Genomic DNA, 13,749 nt, shown 5'->3' on the forward strand with positions numbered 1-13,749 from the left:
TGGGAGAATAGCAAAATAAAAGGATACAGAGAGTCCTAGAAATCTACAAGTAGAACAATATGATAGGCAGATTTGGGCCCAGGGGTCCCGCTCAAACTAAGGCACCAGCCAAGGACAATACAGGAGGTAAACTTTAAACCCCTTCCCAGATCTAGCCAATGGTCAGAATATTCTCCACAGTTGAGTAGAGAGTGTGATATGACTTTCTTACGTACTATGGTGCCTCACATTTGACCATGTCCCCTGGAGGGGGAGACCTGGTGGCACTCAGAGGAAGGACAGCAGGTAGCCAAGAAGAGACTTGATACCCTATGAGAATATATAGGGGGAGGTAATCCCCCTCAGGAACAGTCATAGGGGAGGGGAATAATGGGAAAATGGGGGGGGGGGGAAGGAATGGGAGGATACAAGGGTTGGGATAAACATTGAGATGTAACAAGAATAAATTAATAATAATAAAAAAAAAAGAGAGACGCCATTTGATCTGGTCCTCCGTCACCACATCTTCCTCACCCCCTATTACTCTTTGCTTCACTTACTATGCTCAGCTTTCTTGACATCTCTTGCATGCTCCAGCTTTTAGGGCCTTTGATCTTATGATTGCTTATCTAGAATGTCCTCCTTCATCTTCACATTGCTAGTTCATCCATTCATTTTCTTTCACTATTTAACCAAAAGCCACCCATCGGGCTGGAGAAATGACTCAGTGGTTAAGAGCACCGGCTGTTCTTCCTCAGGACCTGGGTTCGATTCTCAGCATCCACATATAGGCTCACAACTGTTCATCACACCAGATCCAGAGGACCCAACATCCTTGTGTGGGGCCTCTACAGACACATCACGAGCATAGTACACAGACATACACACAAGCAAAACATTCATACAAATAAAATAAAAATAAAAGCACCTCCATTTTTTAAAAGGCACCTATGTGAGGAATCTTTCTTGATCATCCTTTCTAAATCTTTGCCTCTTCCGACACTTGATATCTTACTTTCTTCCTTCACCTCTGCCTCCGAGGTATCCTCTAGTGCTCTATAAATTTGACTTTCTGACTTCCCTCCCTTCCTCCTATTCCTTTCTCCCTTCCGTCCTTCTTTTGTTTTGAGACAAGGTCTCATTATATAGTATTGGGTGGCCTGTAACTCATTATGTAGACCAGGCTGGCTTTGAACTTATATCAGCCCACCTGCTTTTGCCTCCACAGTGCCGGGATTAAAGGCATAAGCCACCATGTCTTGTGGCAAATTTGACCTTTTAATTGTGTGTTCTGTCTTCCCTGCCTGAATGATGCTCCCAGATGATTGGGAGGTTTGGAAATTTTGCTCAGATTTTATGTATCCATGGTAGTATAGTGTTGGTGCACCGTAGGCTTTCAGTTAATGCTAGTTAAGTAAACTTACCAGAATATTCTCTTACAAACAAACAAACAAACAAATAAACCAAAAACCCCAAAACAAACACCAATAGTAACAAGATAAAAGAGAAAAGGCTCGTTTTGTGTAAATCTATTTATTGAAAAATATCTCATAACATTTTAGATACAAGTATTCCATTGTTCCTATTTCCTCGACCCTCAAATACCTTTGCCCTTCTCATAAGAATGCAGCCTCCATGAGAGCGGTCAGTTTAGTTTTACTCGCTGACTTTTCCTGATGATCAGCGAAGATACTTGTCCATCGTAAGCTGTTATTTAAAAAGCACTGGCTGGACATTGAACAATGGGCTTTCTGCATCTTGTTTCTACATGTTGGAATCATATAAACATGCTTTTGGTAGTGACTTTCCTCACTTGCCATTTCTGGTGTGCAGACTTCCAGGGGTCCACACATTCCATGCAATGACCATAGGAAAGAATCCAGCGAAGGTGTCCAGGCCACAGTTCCATTTCCCAAATGGCTTACTCCAAATTTTTAATTTTAACGAACTTATCTGTTCTAAATTTCACTGGCTGCACTGGTTTCGTTCCTTTAGGGTCATCCCTGTGAGATATTTCCCTTTAAAATGGTGCTACCACTAAAGAGCCCAATGGTCCTTTATGAGCTTTTATTCTTTATGCTTGAACAGCACAAAGAAGTTTCAGGTTCACTAGGGAGGCAAGTCCTGATATGCTGAGCTCAGAGCATCGTTATGAAAGCGCACGGAGCTTTATATAATCTCAACCCCTCAGCTTCTGCTTCTGGCAAAACCCCAGTGCATGGTGAGGCACAAGTCTTTGAAGCATCACTCAGCACTATGCAGTGGAATCGCTTGGTCCCTGAACAGAGGTGAACGTGTTCTACAAAGGTCTTTTAACTGTGCGCATCCTACCAGAAAGAGTATTTTAGCTTATGGACCCAATGAAGGATGGGTGCACATAACAGCAGGAAAAAAACGTTAGCCTGTGATTACACTAATATAACAGGTTGATTAGTTGAAGCTAGGGGCACAAGGAGATTGGTCCGTTGGTCCTCTGTGTCTGCTAATTCAAATTAGGCACGGTAACAGAAAGCCTGAACTAACAACGTTCACCCACCCATACTTGCCAGAATCACCGTGTGAGCACAGTCATGGAAGCTTAGTCATACATAGAAGCCGAGCACAAGATGGTTCCGGTGGTGACCCTGGGTGGGCAGTAACTAAACCGGAAGAGCTAGCCAGGTCAGGGGAGCATTAAGAAGAAGAACCCACCATTTCTGCAGTCTGCGTGAGCAGCTCAGATCCGAGGTTCTGGCAATCCACTGGGGATGCATAAACATGAACATTTAAGAAACTAGAATTCATTCTCTGGCTGTGGGAAGCTGGTGAAGTTCCAGGCAAGACAGGCCAACACTAAAGCCAGTCGTCGGTAAAGAGCTGAAGGTGGGTTTTGACCTGAGACAACATAGAGATAGCAAGGGACACTGAGGCAGAGGTTCAGAAACAAGGCTGGTATTCTCTAGGAAGACAGTTCAATGTCCTGTACATATAGAATGATCTAGAGTCTAGAAGGAATCTGAAATGACTGCAGGACAGCCATTTATCCTAGGAGATGAGAGGTGCTATCAAGGTTTTTATTTTATTTTATTTTTTTTATTTTAGCAGAATTTTAAGAGCCCATTTAAGTGGACCCAATCTTAATGAATAAAAACAAATTGTGCCTCTTTCTACCCCAGCTTTCAAATAGGTCCTTACTTAACACAGACCAGGTGGTCAGCATAGGCCATCCAAATACCCCCAATAAAGCTCTAAAATGGTGGCTTAGAAAAGTGTTACACATCTGGCCTGTTTTGAATGAACCAGGGACGTCTAGAAGCCACAGAGATGGCAAAGAAATAAGAAATGGGATTCAAATTCATATGAGTGAATCATCAAATCTTGACTCTCTGGGAAATTTTTGTGAGATTTTTGTAATATAAAGTATTACCTCACAGTACATAACGCATTTTTAAGGACATCTTCACACACTATATTAAGGGGAAGGTGTTTTTACTAAACTGAGAAATGTCAAACTTCTATACAGACTGAACTTCTGATCAAAGGAATTCATGGAACCACAGAAATTCCAACTCTGGCACTGCGTGTGGGGATCCTGAGAGGTCCTTATGGGTATCCAGAATTACCTTGCACGGATTCTGGAAGAGAGCAAGCCTGGAAGGAAGTGACAAGCGGAGAGTGGACGCTAAGGGCATGTTTGATGCTCTAAGGCTCTGTTTGGTTTTTGTGAGTTACAGCATGGGCGAGTGAACTGTAAAATGCTGAGGTGTGTACTCTGTGCCTTGTGGCCGGAACTCCAGCTGCCCAGCAGATGGGAGCTACCCACATTCTGACGTGTGGCAACTATAGTGAACTTAGGAAGGGACAAGTTCCTCCTTCGCATCGCGTATGCAGCTGTCTAGAAGAAACACTCACTTGATTTTGTAAACTGTAATAAACATGTGCATGAGGCAGGATCATCAGTGGGAGGGAGTGATGCTTCATTTTCAGGGACACACGGATGTCAAATGTGGGTTCCACCATAAGAACCCCCTCTTGTTTGCCCAAATGATCCCAGGATCATTATAATGGCTCTTCTTCGCTTTCCCTGGAAACCAATGGGCCTGTTCCATTCTTGGTCCTTATAACTGGGACCCAATATGAACAAAGTATAGATATTGTCACATATTGTCACATGTTGTAAACCAACATGAACTTCAGAGATGTCATCCACGTACTAAGTAACATCCGTAGCCACGCTGGCCTGTGTCTCCTATGTCTGTGTCACTTTCTGGCACATTTTGCTAGAAAATGTGGATGGTTCAGGTCAGTCACTGGACTGCAGCCTGGTGTTGGTGTTAGGTGACATCATTTGTGGGTCCTCCCATGGTTTGGAGCAGGACTGTTTTACTTGAGTCCCCTCAACGTACAGGGTGAAACGACATCCCTCCCCCCATTTTTGCACAGTTTTCTTCTCTCTATTGACTCTGCTCACAATATTAAAGTTTTAGCAGTGAGATTATCTAACAATTTCATATGGTCAGTTCAAAGAGCTTAATTTAAAACTTCCTATATAGTTTGTAGAACAACCAGAAATTAGGGGCTGGAGAGAGAGAGCTCAGAGGTTAAGGACACAAATTCAGTTCCCAGCACCTACATCAGGTGACTTAAAGCTACCTGTAACTACAGCTTCAGGGACAGACAGACAGACAGACACACACACACACACACACACACACATCAAATAAATCTAAAACAACTAGGAGTTAAACAGGTAGGTATAAGGAATTGACGATCGCTGGTATATGTTTGTGCTCTTGACTTTGTGGGTTGCAGTGCTGCACACTTTTCAAACCATGCATTAAGTGTATTCATGACTTCGCACAGTTGACATCTACAATTTACAGCACAATTGGTCGCCTGCCTCTGGAAAGGTGGACTCGGGAAACACGAGGCTAATAGAAAATAGAAAATGACAGCTACCCCATCATGCTAAAGTCCCGACGCCTGCAAGCACTGGCAAAATCCTCAGAGCCTGCGTTGTCCTTCCATACTCCACACTAGAATCCTGGAACTGAAACTGCAAACTTCAGCAAAGCCTCCCCTAGCAGAGAGCCTGGGCACCAGATCTTCTTGCCTTGGGCCTCTCTGTCTGGCTGTGGTGTTGAAGGAGGAACGCCTTACCACCTGGTTTACAGACCTTCCTCAGCTAGCAAAGTAGGTTAGTTCCATTTCCATTGCAAATGAAGGGATTGGGTTCCCAAATGGGACCAGCTGGGAGGCTGAGGAAAAGAAGGCCTCTTAATTGCTGCAGAATTTGCCTCTCTTGACATCAGTCCTGTGGGTGCCCTGAAGCTTCTGCCCTTTTCAAGGAGGGAGGAGTCCTGGCTGCACTAGAAACTCTGTGCTAGAGCATCAAGAGTTGTGTCCCTGCTTAGGAGCAGGAGGGGGGAACTAGGTGGTAGATTTAAAAAAAAAAATTCTACAGATGTTTTAAGTGCATAAACTCCAATATATGAGAGGGCTCTTGTTACCTGGAACAATGTTACTAAACCATGCAAGATGTGGGAAGGATAGAAAAACGGAGTATTTTTTTCGATTTGGTTTTTTTTTTTCAAGACAGGTTTTTCTGTGTCGCCTTGGCTGTCTTGGACTCACTTTGTAGACCAGGCTGGCCGCGAACCCACAGAAATCCACTTGCCTTTGCCTCCGTGAGTGTTGGGATCAAAAGTGTACGCCACCATGCCCAGCTTATTTTTTTCTTTTAATGCTTTCTTTTGAAGAAAACAATCTGGCCTTATTTTTGAGTCAGGTCTCACTATATAGCCCAGATTGGCCTAGAACTAAGGAACGTCTTTCCTACTGCCTCCTCAGCTTTGGGCTTTTAGGCTGGGGTCTGATCCTTTTAGAAGAGTAAATATCAGTACTAGAAAATGTTTCACCCTGGAGTATTTTCCACCCATCAAGTAGGGGGCGGGCACTGCCTTGCTTCTTTTCATGTTTGGTTTCTAGAGGATAAGATTAAAAATTAAAACATAACCCACTTTGCAGGTTGGATGGTGCAAGGGTGGGGGGCCTGCACATCAGAGTCTGCTAGGACAAGCAGCTAAGTTCGTGTGGCAACCTGTGCCGTCAGTGGGCAGAGGCCAGAGTGAAGGAGGGCTCTGCCTTGCCATCTTCTTCTCCTGCAGGTGATGCCCAGCAGCTTGGGGGGAGGGGCTGGGTCACAGTATCAATGCCATTTACACACAAGTGCCATTGCTCATGGTTCCCCGCCAAGGCAAAGGGAAGGGGTGGTGCTTTTGACCAACATGACTTTATTTCTTGTTCCTGCTGCTTTGGGAGGAAACAGACTGAGAAGCGTTTGATGGTGAAGAAAATCCTGTTTGAAGGTTACAGAAACATGGAAGCGTCACATACCGCTCTATGTGTGAGTGCCATGAAACCCAGTGATACACATTAAATACACTCTCATCTTTGAGTGGGCAACACTACAGCCCACAGAGCTTGGGGTGACAGACTACTGAGTTATGCTTGCCAAGCTTCCTATGGGGGATGTCTGAGTGGGCCCCTACAGGGCCCCAGCGTTTCCAGTGCAGCTAAGGGACCCCACTTTGGAATCCACTCACACTGAGGACATGGGTGATAACTATCCTTTCAAAGGAGGGCAAGGCTTTCTATACGTCGATTGGCAGGTCAGATAGGTTGTCATTCTGACTAGAACTACATTGATTACTTCTGATGACCCTAAACTTGTACATTAAAATAGAGAGACACATCATGTGGATGACCATCAGTTCACCCATTGTTATGGAAACAGCATCTAGGCGTGACACTTGTGGACCACAGTACTGTTTTGTGTAAGGTCTTTGAGGCTGGTCAGTGAATGAAAATCATCAAATAAAAAGCAAAGGACATGACTGCTCCTAGGTATGATGGAGGAGAAGGTTTATTGTAGATGAAAGGGAGAGAGTGTGGCCAGAGGCAGGGACATCTGGGAGAATCCAGAGTGGACAGGACCATGTAGGGAGAGGAGGAGAAGGAAGAGGGGAGAACGGGGAGACCAGGTGCAGCAGCCCGGATGCCCAAAGGAACAAAGAGAGTGGGTAACCAAAATGGCTGGATTATAATAGGGAAGGGCAGCCCAGTCTACTGGGCTGGAGAGTATGCCAGTCAGGAGGGCCCTGTAACAGGTAGGAATTGGGGGGGGGGGTGCTGGGAGAACCTGGCAACCAGTGTCTGCTTTGATATGTTAACTAGGCACCTCAGCCATTTGTCCCTGGTTTAAAATCTGTCAGTCTCATACTCATTTCTATGCTGTGGGGGCCCTGGTGAGGGACTGAGGTGTAGTAGAACCCTTGAACACTGAGCCGGAGGCTTCTGGCAGCTGTGAATGACTTTCTAGCAGAGGGCAAAGGAAGAAAATAGAACTAAGGAGTACCGTCATTTGACGGAGGGTAAGATTTCTGAGAAGAAAACAGCATTCTGTGGTATAGTGCCTCAGCGGGAGAGGACCAGCGAGAAGACAGGGCTCAGGAAGTCTGAAATAGTACCTGAGTTTACTACTGTGGGATCATCCAGCCAGGGGAAGAATGAAGCGGAGAGTCCAGACAGACACACAGGTGTCGAGACTCGAGTGTAGGGCTAAGCGAGGGCACTTCTGACAGAGAGAAAAAGGAAGCGATTCAAATGAGATCGTAGAGGTTCTGCCTGCCTCTGATGCTATACTGAGGGGTGTGAGTCTCACCTTTGGAGGATTTGGGTAAGATAATGGGGACTGTGTAAGAGAGAGACATCTGACAGCTCAGAGAGGATGGGCCTCAGAAGGGGAGCCCCAGGAGCGGGAGAGATGAACTAGCTTCACCTGTGAATAGGACTTCAGAAATGGAGGTGATTGGCTGAGGCAGGCAGCTGGGAGAGAGCTGAGAGAATGGATTGAAATGCCTGCTTCTCACTCACCCCTGGTGTACGCTTACATCTCAGGTTTTCAATTTGTTCTAAAACAAGGCTTAATGGGAGTGTTTTGGGGGGAAAAAAAGGTAACCCGTAAAGTAAATATGGCTGTGCCACACATTGTTTGTGCCACTCACTGTTTGGACAGGCACACGTGTGCTGTGAGACGATGTCCTTTGTGCGTGGAAGGTAGGAGGCTTGGTACCTGCTAAGACGAAGAGGCCCTCCCTACTCTTCGGGGTGGGGGGAGCATCTATCCAGCTCTTTTGGTTAAAGAAGCCTTCCGCTTGTTTCCGGTAAGCCATCCATCCAGCTCACCAGGCCCGTGAGGTTGTTGCTTGAAGTTGGCCACTGATGTGAGCAAGCAGGAGCTCCAGGTGGGAGGCTTTACACCACACACGGCCTTACAGCCACGTTTTGCTGTCAGGACTCTGACCACTGATTTTTCTTATTTTGAAATCAATACAACAACCACCTGTTCTTCCGTTCAGAATGACCCCCATTTATTGCTCACACCATCTCCACTGAGCAGAGACTGTCTAATTATATCATCGGCTTTGCCTAACGCCCTTAAATATCTTTCTATAGCTCTCTGCGTAAAACCCTCCAATCCTTTGCATGGCTCATGATCATCCTGTATGGCTCCTCTCCTGCTTTCTTTTTTCAATGTCCCTTTAAGAGATGCTTTCAGGTCTGGCAAGGTGGCCTGGAAGTTAAGAGCACTTTCTGCTCTTCCGGAGGACCCAGGTTTGATTCCCACAGAGAGGCTCACAACTCTATTTCCAGAGAATCTGATGTCTTCTCCTGGCCTCTGCAGGTTTGCACACTGTGCACAGACATACGTGTAGATGGGACATCCATACGCATAACACACACATATAATGTATATGAATATATAAATGTATATACATATAAAGAGAGATATACTTTTTGTGTGTGCCCTTAGCTGGTCTGGAACCTTTTGCTTGCTATAGCTCACTGGCCTCAGTTTTTGGAGACTTCCTGTACCAGATACCTCTCGATCTTGCTTCTGTGAGTTAGCTCCCTCCCTAGTCAGATCTCAATACAGTCTCTCCCAGGTCTCAGTAAGGTGAGGTCCCTCCCTCCAGGGTATTCACCTCACTTTGTTTTGGCACTTTAGACTTATGTTTTCCAGGGCACAACAGCTGAAGCACCAGGGAACTTAGCCATGGAGATACCCACCCCAGTCCACAGTGAAGACCCAGGGACTCTGAGGAAGGGACTGGCCTTTGGGCAGTTTGAGAGCTGCAGTGTCAGCCAGCAAGCTCCTTCTAGAAGGGTCCTGCTTTAGCCAAACACTGTAGCTTTCCTCAAACCTCATTTGTTTAGGAAATAAAATATGGAAAAATTGAATCCCTGCCTTTTCTTGGGGATGCGACAAAGACATCAGAAGTTAAAGTACATTCTATACAGTTAATAAACGTGTGTGTGTGTGTCAGAAGTTAAAGTACATTCTATACAGTTAATAAACGTGTGTGTGTGTGTGTGTGTGTGTTTGAATTTTGACTTCATACTCTATGAGAAAGTTTCCATGTATCTTAGAAAGATCTTGTGTTTTTAATCCACTAAAGTGACAGACTGGGTAATATAAACTGCACTGGTAGCAGGGACTGTCACTGATAATCTCAATGGTGACTAACAATATGCGTTTTGGGAAATATTGGCCACAAAGAAATTTTAAAAAGTACCCTCTTTCCACCTATCTGGGCACACTATTGAACTTTCTGTGACATAGCCCCATATGTATCACTCATTTCCTAAAACAATCTTTTATTTTCAGCAGACCATCAAATAGCAACACTGTGAAGATTTTAAAACAACCTCTACCCAGAAAAAAAATGGTTCCAAACACAGGTTTCAAACCCTTTGTCTCCGGCTCATTTTATACTTCTGATTCTTTAGAAAAACCTTTAGAGACGCCTCCCATATCCTCGTTACACCCAGTATTGGTCTTCCCGAGAGTAATGCCATCCCCTTATAGACCTGTCCTCAGGGGCTGGGGCTGAGGACTGAACACTGGCTGAGGACTGAACTCTGGCAGGGGCTCCGTGCTCACTCCTTTGATGAGCAGACTCTGGACTCCCACTTAACAATGCCCTCTGGCTCTCCAAGCCAGGTAGGAGGCAGCCTCAGGAGCAGGTCCCTTTGTGTATAATTTGTGCTTAGAAATGTAAGTGGCTGGTTTTTGTTGTTTTGACTTCCTTCCTTCCTTCCTTCCTCTGTTCTCTCTCTCTCTCTCTCCCTCTCTCTCCTTCCTTCCTTCTTTTTAATGTCTCAGTAAAGGGTACTGTCCAGCATGCCTGCAACAGGAAGCTGTAAGGTATAAATGTACGTTCTGCATAAGCTATTGACGTCATGCTAATCAAACGTATTTACTAAGGACAGGAGTACACATGTGGCTTTTGATTGAGATCGGTTTCTAAGAAGCACAGAAAAACCGAACAGGTTCTGAAATCTGACCTGCATGAAACTGGATTGAAGTTTTGTTTTTTGTTTGTTTTAAATACGGGGCTGGTTATTCACTCACTGCTAAGTGTCCTGATTTAAAAGGTAAAGGGAAGGTGCTTTGGAAGCAACCAAATGGAACCGGATTTAATTTGGAAATATTTGCGTGGGCACCCAGCACAGTGGTGACTCTAGGCAATGAAGCAGAAGCTGGAACCGTAGCCACCGGAGCATGAAGTGAACTGATGCCAACACCCTTGAACCAGGAAGTCTGGAAACAAGTTGTCACATGGTCCTAAGCCACAAGTGCTATATTGGCTGTGGGGCCCTGACCCACGGGACCTGTTGTTTTATTGATCATTCATTAATTCTCATTAAATGTGCTGAAACCAACTTTTCAACTAGGTAGGTACTACTTTTTCATATTTGTGAATCCATCTTAAAATCAATTTCTAACATTTCCCTGCATTTTAATGCAGGCAAAAGAAAACACCTTAATAAGCTGACACTGTCTGTTTTGTTTACCATGGTGTTGAGTGAAGAGAGGGAGCTGAAAAGCTACTTAAGCAAGTAAACAGGTGGGGGCTGTTTGTCAGATGTGTGCATACGGGATACCGTCATTAGCCAGCAAGTACTGTTATCATTTTTGATGACAGTTTTGCAGAGGTTTCTGGAATTCTCTAACGGGAAGTTAAAAGTCGCCAGAACGTCATCATCCCTTCCTCCTCTAACCAGTTTCCTGAGTTCAGCATGCAGTGGAGTCACATGACCAGTTCAGAATCAAGTGTTCCACAGACAGCATATTGAAAAAGCCTGTCTTTACTCGTAGAGTCTGTGGAATTACGCTCAGCCACCCAGGTCTCCAATGAGCATGTGGAGAGCCCATGATCTAAATGACATCCTGGATGACAGAAGGCAAACTCTAAGCTCTTCTACTGACAGACTCAAAGATGAGAAATAAAACTCACTACAACCTTAGCATCTTTGGCAACATTGCCCATGACATGTGGTTTCATTGTGACACATTTAATTGCAGATAAATAATACTGTGGGAATACACATAGGCTTTTAAAAAATGTATTCTTTTCTATGTTATAGCCGAGTATTGGAAAATGGCTTGTCAAAACTACTTTCAGAGGTGGAAATGTTAATTTTCTGTATTAGGTGGTAAGGCCAATGTGCAAGAAAGACAAATGTACTGGTGAGCTGAAATAACCTTAAAAAGAGAAAGAAAATAGAAGCCAAGTGTGGTCTGGCTGACGGCCATGGTAGCGCTGTAGAGCTATTATGCCTGGCTGTTTTAATAGTTTAGGTCAAGTTAAAGTATTATCTGATGTCAATAATTTTCTAATTGACTTTGCCTTCCTTTGTTATTTTTCCTAAATACTATTTAGAAACCAAATATGAGCATCTGGGTTGCACCTAAAAATCATTTCATACGCCAAGCTCACGCACCAGCACAACTTTGTGAAACATATGCAAAAAATGTGTGGTTCTTACCCTCAAGTGACCTACATTTTACCTAATATAGTTGAGCACTCCTGTAAGAAATAGGGAAGAGAGGCTATGAGAGTGTCAGCTGGTGGCGAGAGCAGATGTTTTTACAGAGCTGAACTGTAGAAGCAGCCCTACATTATTTGTGCTCATTGATCCAGGGATGTTTCTGTCAACCATCCTTATGCAAGTCAAAACTACAGCCATCTAGAAGACAGACATCAGGGGATGCCTACAGGGTGGTGCTTCTGTATCACTGAATGCTACTGATGCGTTCAAAACATTTTAGGAAGATTTCCCTTAGTGGCATGGGAAAGTATTTACAATCTACTGATGGGCCTGTAAAACAAGACACAGTGTAGTCTCCACTTTGTAAAATGGAATCTGTTTAAGGTAGTAAGTAAGCTTAAGTTTTACTTTTTAAATAGTCATATTTAAATCTTCTCAGATTTTTAAATTATGTACATAATTTAATTTATGTACATGTAAAATATTTATCAAGATAAGTGCATAAAACCCTTGCCACACCCCTTTCCTGTGAGTACTTTGCGGACCTAAACAGGCGTCTAAGCTGTGTGGTCTATTGTGGCCCCTTCTCTGCTTCCCTCGCTGCCATGGCTCAGGCCACCATCCTCTCCACATCTCCACTTTTAATGATCACTTCTTTACCTCTATTTTTATGCCCGTCTTCAATGGATTCCTCACAGTCAGACCCTAGCCATCACTGGTGTATTCAGTATCTTCCCATGGTTTCTCAGCTTATTTGGTGGGAAAGCCTCCAAAAGGCCATGTGCTCTGGGCCGCCTGTGTGTCTCCAACCTCAGCTTTGTTTACTCTCTTTCTCCTGTATTTCCTCTGTGCTGGCCTTTCCAATACTATCAGATACGCAGCTGTTTTAGAGTTAGGGATGCTCACAGACGCTTACCCGAGGCTTTTCCTTCTAATCCCGTCTCTCCACTAAGGTCTTCCTTGAATTAGAGACTCCCTGTCCATCTGCCTCCTGATTCTTCACCCTGCTTTATTTTTATTTATTTATTTATTTGGTTTCTCGAGACAGGGTTTCTCTGTGTAGCCTTGGCTGTCCTGGACTCACTTTATAGACCAGGCTGGCCTCGAACTCCCAGAGATCCGCTTGCCTCTGCCTCCCTAAGTGCTGGGATTACAGGCGTGCACCGCTGCTCCTAGCTTCTGCTTTATCTTTATGTTTCCTTTATTTCAGCATCCGTCTTCATACTGACTGTACTCTCTGTTCCTTGAAAATAAGGGTTTCATTTGATCCATTGCTGGACGCTCAGTGCGCAGTACAATCCTTCCACAGTGAGAAGCCAGCAAGTGTCTGGGTGATGAATGAAGGTGAAACCTTTTAAGTCAGCTTTTCATCTTTTCTTTCCACCCTTACACTTCATATGTATCCTCTAGTGCTGGCTTCTGACCACGTCTGTGCCCCGTTGCATTGCCGCTCTGTCCTACAGCATTGGTATATGCAACATGGCTTTCACCTTTCATCTCAGACCCTGTTGACTCAGGTGAATCTTGGTAACATTTGAGTCTGCGTTACCACTCTCTCTTTCTCAGCATCTGTCCTGGCTTAGCCAGGTTGAGCTCTCATCTTTCTAGTTTTTAAGCTTCCACTGTTCCAAAGGCAATAGAAGATGCTATTTATTGTTTGTAGAAAATGAGGTGAGGATGTTGCCTTTATCTTACGTAATTTCATGTCAAGAGGAAAATGGCATGTGACAGAAATGAAAAGACAGAAAGAGAGAGCCAAGGACTGCACGCATGATTACTGACCTCACAACAAGCTCTGAGTGTATTTATTGATGTAGCCCATGAGGAACTTTGTCTCCTCAGCTCTGGGCTTCATAAATGTTTGCATTATTACAACTGAAATATAATCATAAA

General features: G+C 44.4%; 1 protein-coding gene across 1 annotated transcript in view; it reads right to left on the reverse strand.

The window, feature by feature from the left end:
- Rassf6 (Ras association domain family member 6) overlaps positions 1–13,749 on the reverse strand; it is a 30,136-nt gene that overhangs the window by 16,068 nt on the left and 319 nt on the right. The gene's annotated exons all lie outside the window — the stretch shown is intronic.

The sequence above is a fragment of the Acomys russatus genome, chromosome 28, assembly GCF_903995435.1.
Source record: "Acomys russatus chromosome 28, mAcoRus1.1, whole genome shotgun sequence".
In the NCBI taxonomy this organism is placed as follows: Eukaryota; Metazoa; Chordata; class Mammalia; order Rodentia; family Muridae; genus Acomys; species Acomys russatus.